Source organism: Schistocerca nitens, chromosome 2, assembly GCF_023898315.1.
Source record: "Schistocerca nitens isolate TAMUIC-IGC-003100 chromosome 2, iqSchNite1.1, whole genome shotgun sequence".
NCBI lineage: Eukaryota > Metazoa > Arthropoda > Insecta > Orthoptera > Acrididae > Schistocerca > Schistocerca nitens.
Genome location: NC_064615.1, coordinates 83,913,088 through 83,919,055, shown reverse-complemented (window position 1 = coordinate 83,919,055; position 5,968 = coordinate 83,913,088). Strand labels below are relative to the sequence as shown.

The following is a 5,968-nucleotide window of genomic DNA, read 5'->3' as shown; positions in this document are numbered from 1 at the left end:
GTTTCGGTTTAATCTGCCAAGAAGTTAAAAAGAAAAAAAAAGAGCCGGGCGTACTACTGTGCACATTGAAACGTTTCATTCGGAAACAGTCCCGCGGGCTTTGGCTAAACCATTTCTCCACAATATCCTTTCATCGGTGACGTAGTTCCACAAGGTAAGAAGGGGAACTTCTGTCAAGTTTGGAAGATCTCTCATAAAAAAATCAGCGTGTGAACAATGACTGCTTGACAGAGACAGGTTTTGAAATTTAAGGACGGCCACCTTCTTTCAGAAGTTCAGTAATACTGAAGGCTGATCTGTTAGATGCTGTGCCAACATCGATTTCTGCCTCGTTTCGGTTAACCTGGTTAAAATAGTACTCTCTTGATATTTAAACAGCATCGACATTGCATCACTGAGTCAGAAGTAGGAACGCGTCGCGATTTATTGGCCATGAGGAAGTTTTGGAACCAAATGGTTCAAATGGCTCTGAGCTGGGACTTAACATCTGAGGTCATCAGTCCTCTAGAACTTAGAATTACTTAAACCTAACTATCCTAAGGACATTACACACAACCATGACCGAGGCAGGATTCGAACCTCCGACCATAGCGGTCGCGCGGTTCCGGATTGAAGCGCCTCGAACCGTTCGGCCACAGCGGCCGGCAGTTATGGAACCACTCAAGACATAATCGCATGGGGGTGTCTACTGAAGCTGCTTTGTAAACGATATGCACATCATTGATAGAGTTTTGGTTCAAATGCAAACAACAAAATTTCGGTGGAATTCACCTAAATACACAGAAAAATTTCTTTTAATACGGTTGGTTGTTATTTCCTTCGGTACTATTAATTTTATTTTATTAGGTAGCCATTTCCATTTATCAAATTGAGGGTAGCAAATACTAACTCTCTCTGCAGAGAGCGTGGTGAGTCAAACCTCTGCATCATCTTTAATGAATATAAATTATTTATTCATTATCTGCTAAGCGCAGAGTTGCACATAAGACCGTTGTAATATTGGGCAGTTGACACAGATTAAAGAATTGGTCGAAAATGAATCAGATAAGTGCACGATCTTCAATTTCAAAGTTTTTAAGAAGAGTACAGTCTGTTACAAGTGTTAATCTCGTTAGAGATACAGCAACGTTTAGTATTTCAAACCTTATCATTATTTTATCCGTAATGGATGTCAGTTAAATTAGTGGCGTTCAGTTAAAGATTTTTCAAACGAAAATCCTACATGCAAGGTATACATTACCTGATGAACAGTACCCAAACACATTAATATGGGATGTGTCCACCCCTCTCCTTTATCACAGGACAATGGGGTCTGAATATCTGGAGGAATGACAGCGCATTCTCCCTAAAGAGCCGAAGCCCGAGAAGGAACTGATGTTGGACGCTGGCGTCTGGAGCGAAACCGACGTCCTAATGCATCTCAGAACTCTTCCATTTGGGAAACTGGGCGGGCCAGTCCATTTCAGGATCGTTATGGTCCACTAACGATCACCTCGTAACTGCTGCTTTATGACAGGGTGTGCTGACCAAATGCCCCTCCATATCCACATTCAGTGACGCCTGTGGGTTGAGGATGACACGGCGGCCGGTCGGTACGACTGGGCCTTCCAAGGCCTGTTCGGACAATCATTGGCTCCGAACTGTTCTTCTACTGCACGCAGTACATTGTGCTGCAAAATGCAGCGTAAGCCCAGTAAGGGAGCCACATCGTACCCATAAAAGCATCATTATACCGTAACACCAGCTCCTCCATACTTCACTGTTGGCACTGTACGAGTACATAAACTCCGCCCGAACAGGCCTTGGAAGGCCCAATCGTACCGACCGGCCGCCGTGTCATCCTCAGCCCACAGGCGTCACTAAATGTGGATATGGAGGGGCATGTGGTAACCACACCGCTCTCCCGGCCCTAAGTCAGTTTACGAGACTGGAGACGCTACTTCTCAACAAGTAGCTCCTATTTGCCTCACAAGGGCTGAGTGCACCCCGCTTGCCAACAGCGCTCGGCCGACCGGATGGTCACCCATCCAAGTGCTAGCCCAGCCCGACAGCGCTTAACTTCGGTGACCTGACGGGAACCGGTGTTACCACTGCGGCAAGGCTGTTAGCGATACGATATACATGATCGGAGGTAACGTCCTCCAGGCCTTCGCCAAACCCAAGCCCTTCCACCGGAGCGCCGCTGGCTATAACATGATTCAGTACTCCAAAGCATTCGTTTCCAGTCATTCACTGTCCAGTGACATCTATCTTTATGCCACCTCAGGCGTTGGCATCAGATTCAAATGGTTCAAATGGCTCTGAGCACTATGGGACTTAACATCTGAGGTCATCAGTCCCCTAGAACTTAGAACTACTTAAACCTAACTAACCTAAGGTCATCACACACATCCTTGCCCGAGGCAAGATTCGAACCTGCGACCGTGGCAGTCGCGCGTTTCCGGACTGACGCGCCTAGAAACGCTCGGCCACTGCGGCCGGCGTTGACATCAGAAATGTGTGGCGTGTGAGAACTGTTTTTTAACTCCCTACATACAGTTATTTTGATAGCTGGACCTGCCGGTGGCTCTTTGGATTCCTTCCGCTGATTGCTTCCAATTTTTCATAATCACCCTCCGCAGTAATCGATGGTCCTTGTCCGTCAGTATATGACGTCTGTCTCGTTTTGGTTTAGCTACGGCTGTTCCTTCGCCTTTCCACTTCACAGTGACATCTCCATCTGGCAGCTTTAGAAGGATGAAATATCGCTGATTGATCTGTTACTCAAGTGACATCCAATGATTGCCGCCCGCGGTGGTCTAGCGGTTCTAGGCGCTCAGTCCGGAACCGCGCGACTGCTACGGTCGCAGGTTCGAATCCTGCCTCGGGCATGGATGTGTGTGATGTCCTTAGGTTAGTTAGGTTTAAGTAGTTCTAAGTTCTAGGGGGCTAATGACCTCAGAAGTTGAGTCCCATAGTGCTCAGAGCCATTTTTTTGACATCCAATGATTATTCCACGATCGAAGTCACCGAGCTCCCCCAGCCGTCACATTGCACTGTTACTGCTTCTGTACTGAAAATATTCTCCGTCTTCTTTTATGCTGGCGGGTCGATCTCTCATGACATCTTGTAGCCAATTCCGCTTTGCGTAGGGGTGTTCGGATACTTTAGAACAGATGGCGTATGTCTAACGCTGTGAGGTGAGGAATATTGTAAGTTGTTGGTGCGTCGTATTCAACTGCAGACTGTCTTTACGGCTTTCGTGGCTTCTCTCAAAAAGACCATTTTGAATGTAGTGAAGTGAAATGCTATTAAGGACTACTCTACGTGACGTACTTAACAATGACTTGAACAGTATAGATGTATATACTAATGTAGATGCTTGTGAAGATGTACAACAACAGTGTGGACGACAAAACGATGGGTTGCTTTCAAAACTCACTATTGCTTCAGTAATCTCCAAACTCTATGAGAAACAGCCACAAAGAGAAGAAGAAGGAAGGAATAATACCATTCCTTACAATTAAAGCTGAAGAAGCATTGAAAAGAAACATCTTCGCAGAAGGGCGTAATGATATATTTACTCAACAGAAGGCTGGACACACATTCAGAATAGAGGATCACTTCTATTTTCTAAGTTAGGTACGCAATTTTGCACACGAGCGAAAACAGAGACCATCAGTCGATCGTAAGCAAGAAAAAATTGAACAACGATGTTACTGTAGGACAAATATGTCTCATTTCTTACTCACGGAGGCTACCTGCAATTAGGAAACGTGATCTGATGTTAAGTGCACACTTAGTCACGGGGTTGCCTAATCCTTACTCAGTCAACTTTGGAAAGCCGCCGGCCGTTGTGGCCGAGCGGAACTAGGCGCTTCAGTCCGGAACCGCGCAGCTGATGCGGTCGCAGATTCGAATCCTGCCTCGGGCATGGATGTGTGTGATGTCCTTAGGTTAGTTAGGTTTAAGTAGTTCTAAGTTCTAGGGTACTGATGACCTCAGATGTTAAGTCCCATAGTGTGGTGTCACCGCCAGACACCACACTTGCTAGGTGGTAGCTTAAATCGGCCGCGGTCCATTAGTACATGTCGGACCCGCGTGTCGCCACTGTCAGGATCGCAGACCGAGCGCCACCACAAGGCAGGTCTCGAGAGACTGACTAGCACTCGCCCCAGTTGTACGACGACGTTGCTAGCGACTACACTGACGAAGCCTTTCTCTCATTTGCCGAGAGACAGTTAGAATAGCCTTCAGCTAAGTTAATGGCTACGACCTAGCAAGGCGCCATTAACCATTTGTACCATTGCATGTATCTCAAGATAGTCTCACTTGTATCATCAAGAAAGCTGTATACCAAAGGACGATATAAAAGTTAAGTGTTCTAGTAGCTACGTTCTTTTCTTTATCACATTCATTACGAATCCTGTTCCAGACTTAACGTCAGACGCGTGCCCTTTCGGCTACTTCACTGTGGACTGGCTGCCTTAACAGTCCACTACACATAGAGCTCAGAGCCATTTGAACTTTTTTTTTTTTAAAAAATGGCTCTGAGCACTATGGGACTCAACTGCTGTGGTCATAAGTCCCCTAGAACTTAGAACTACTTAAACCTAACTAACCTAAGGACAGCACACAACACCCAGCCATCACGAGGCAGAGAAAATCCCTGACCCCGCCGGGAATCGAACCCGGGAACCCGGGCGTGGGAAGCGAGAACGCTACCGCACGACCACGAGATGCGGGCAAGGTTTTTTTTTTTTTTTTTTTTTTTTTTTTTTTTTTTTTTTTTAAGCGACGGCCGAAGTGACCGAGCGGTTCTAGGCGCTTCAGTACGGAACCAGGTTAGTTAGGTTTAAGTAGTTCTAAGTCTCGGGGACTGATGACCTCACATGTTACGTTCCATAGTGCTTAGAGCCATCTGAACCATTTGGAAAGCCTCAGCTACTTTAGTAGGCGCCCGTCTTTAAAGGTTACAGCTGCAGCGAGCATTAGGACTTGGCTGGGCGCCAAGGTAACAGTAACATTGCCTGTACCACCAAGTGCCTACTCGAACATACTGGCAGTTTTTTTACGTGGGAATCTCAAAACCTGTCTACACCGAAGGCCGCGAGAAACTAGTTTACTCGGAATGTCAACAGAGACCTACCCCCCCGCTGCTGTCATCAGCCCCAGCTGTTTCCGGCTTTACAGTGTTTAGTGGATAGTAATTCCGCTTATCAAGTTGTCAAGGGGTGACAGAGGAGCGTTATCGTCGGCCCTCGCCGGTGATATATCGACGCAAATATTGCGACACACTCGGAATGATCTATCACTCGACGGCAAACACTGCTGAATTGCGCTGGGCACCCCAGCGCCTTGTGAGAGTGACGGACATGTTTACAATTTCTTTGACAATTCCATTTCACACTGTGATGCGTTATTGAGAAAAAAATGTGTTCCGTTATCTATGAAATGTCGACGAATGAATTACTGTGGGCTACTAATGCTCAGTAAAGGTTATGATACTGTTTATTGGACCTTATGACGCAAAGTCCCTCTCTCTCTTCCTTAACACCATTGTGATAACGCTGTGGATTGCGAAGCTATTGCACGCTTAGTGGTCTCACACCAGCAGAGAGACGAAACGTTGCAATGAAGAAGCGATCGCAAACAGTGACTGTTCAGTGAAATACAGGGTTTGGACAAACATACAGACCCCTAGCCCTGGGGCCTAGAGGTAGCGTCTTTGATTAGTAATCAAAACGTCCTGTGTCCCAGGTTCGAACCCCGCCACTGCTCAGATTCTGAATAAAAATCATCACAATGGCGGCTCAAGTTTCCGTCATAAAAAGTCACCCTCATACAGCCTGTGGCGTTGTCAAAGAGGGCGGAGGAGCGGACAGACGTTCAGGGCACTCTCTTGCTCCTGGGGTGGGAAACTGCCCCCAGAGGTGCAAGAATCAGCAATGATCAACGGCATGAGAATGCAGAAGGCAATTGAAACCAC

At 46.7% G+C, this 5,968-nt stretch overlaps 1 pseudogene; it reads right to left on the bottom strand.

The window, feature by feature from the left end:
• Positions 1 to 1,991: 1,991 nt before the first annotated feature.
• Positions 1,992 to 2,109, bottom strand: LOC126238327 (5S ribosomal RNA; annotated as a pseudogene).
• Between the last annotated feature and the right edge of the window lie 3,859 nt (positions 2,110 to 5,968).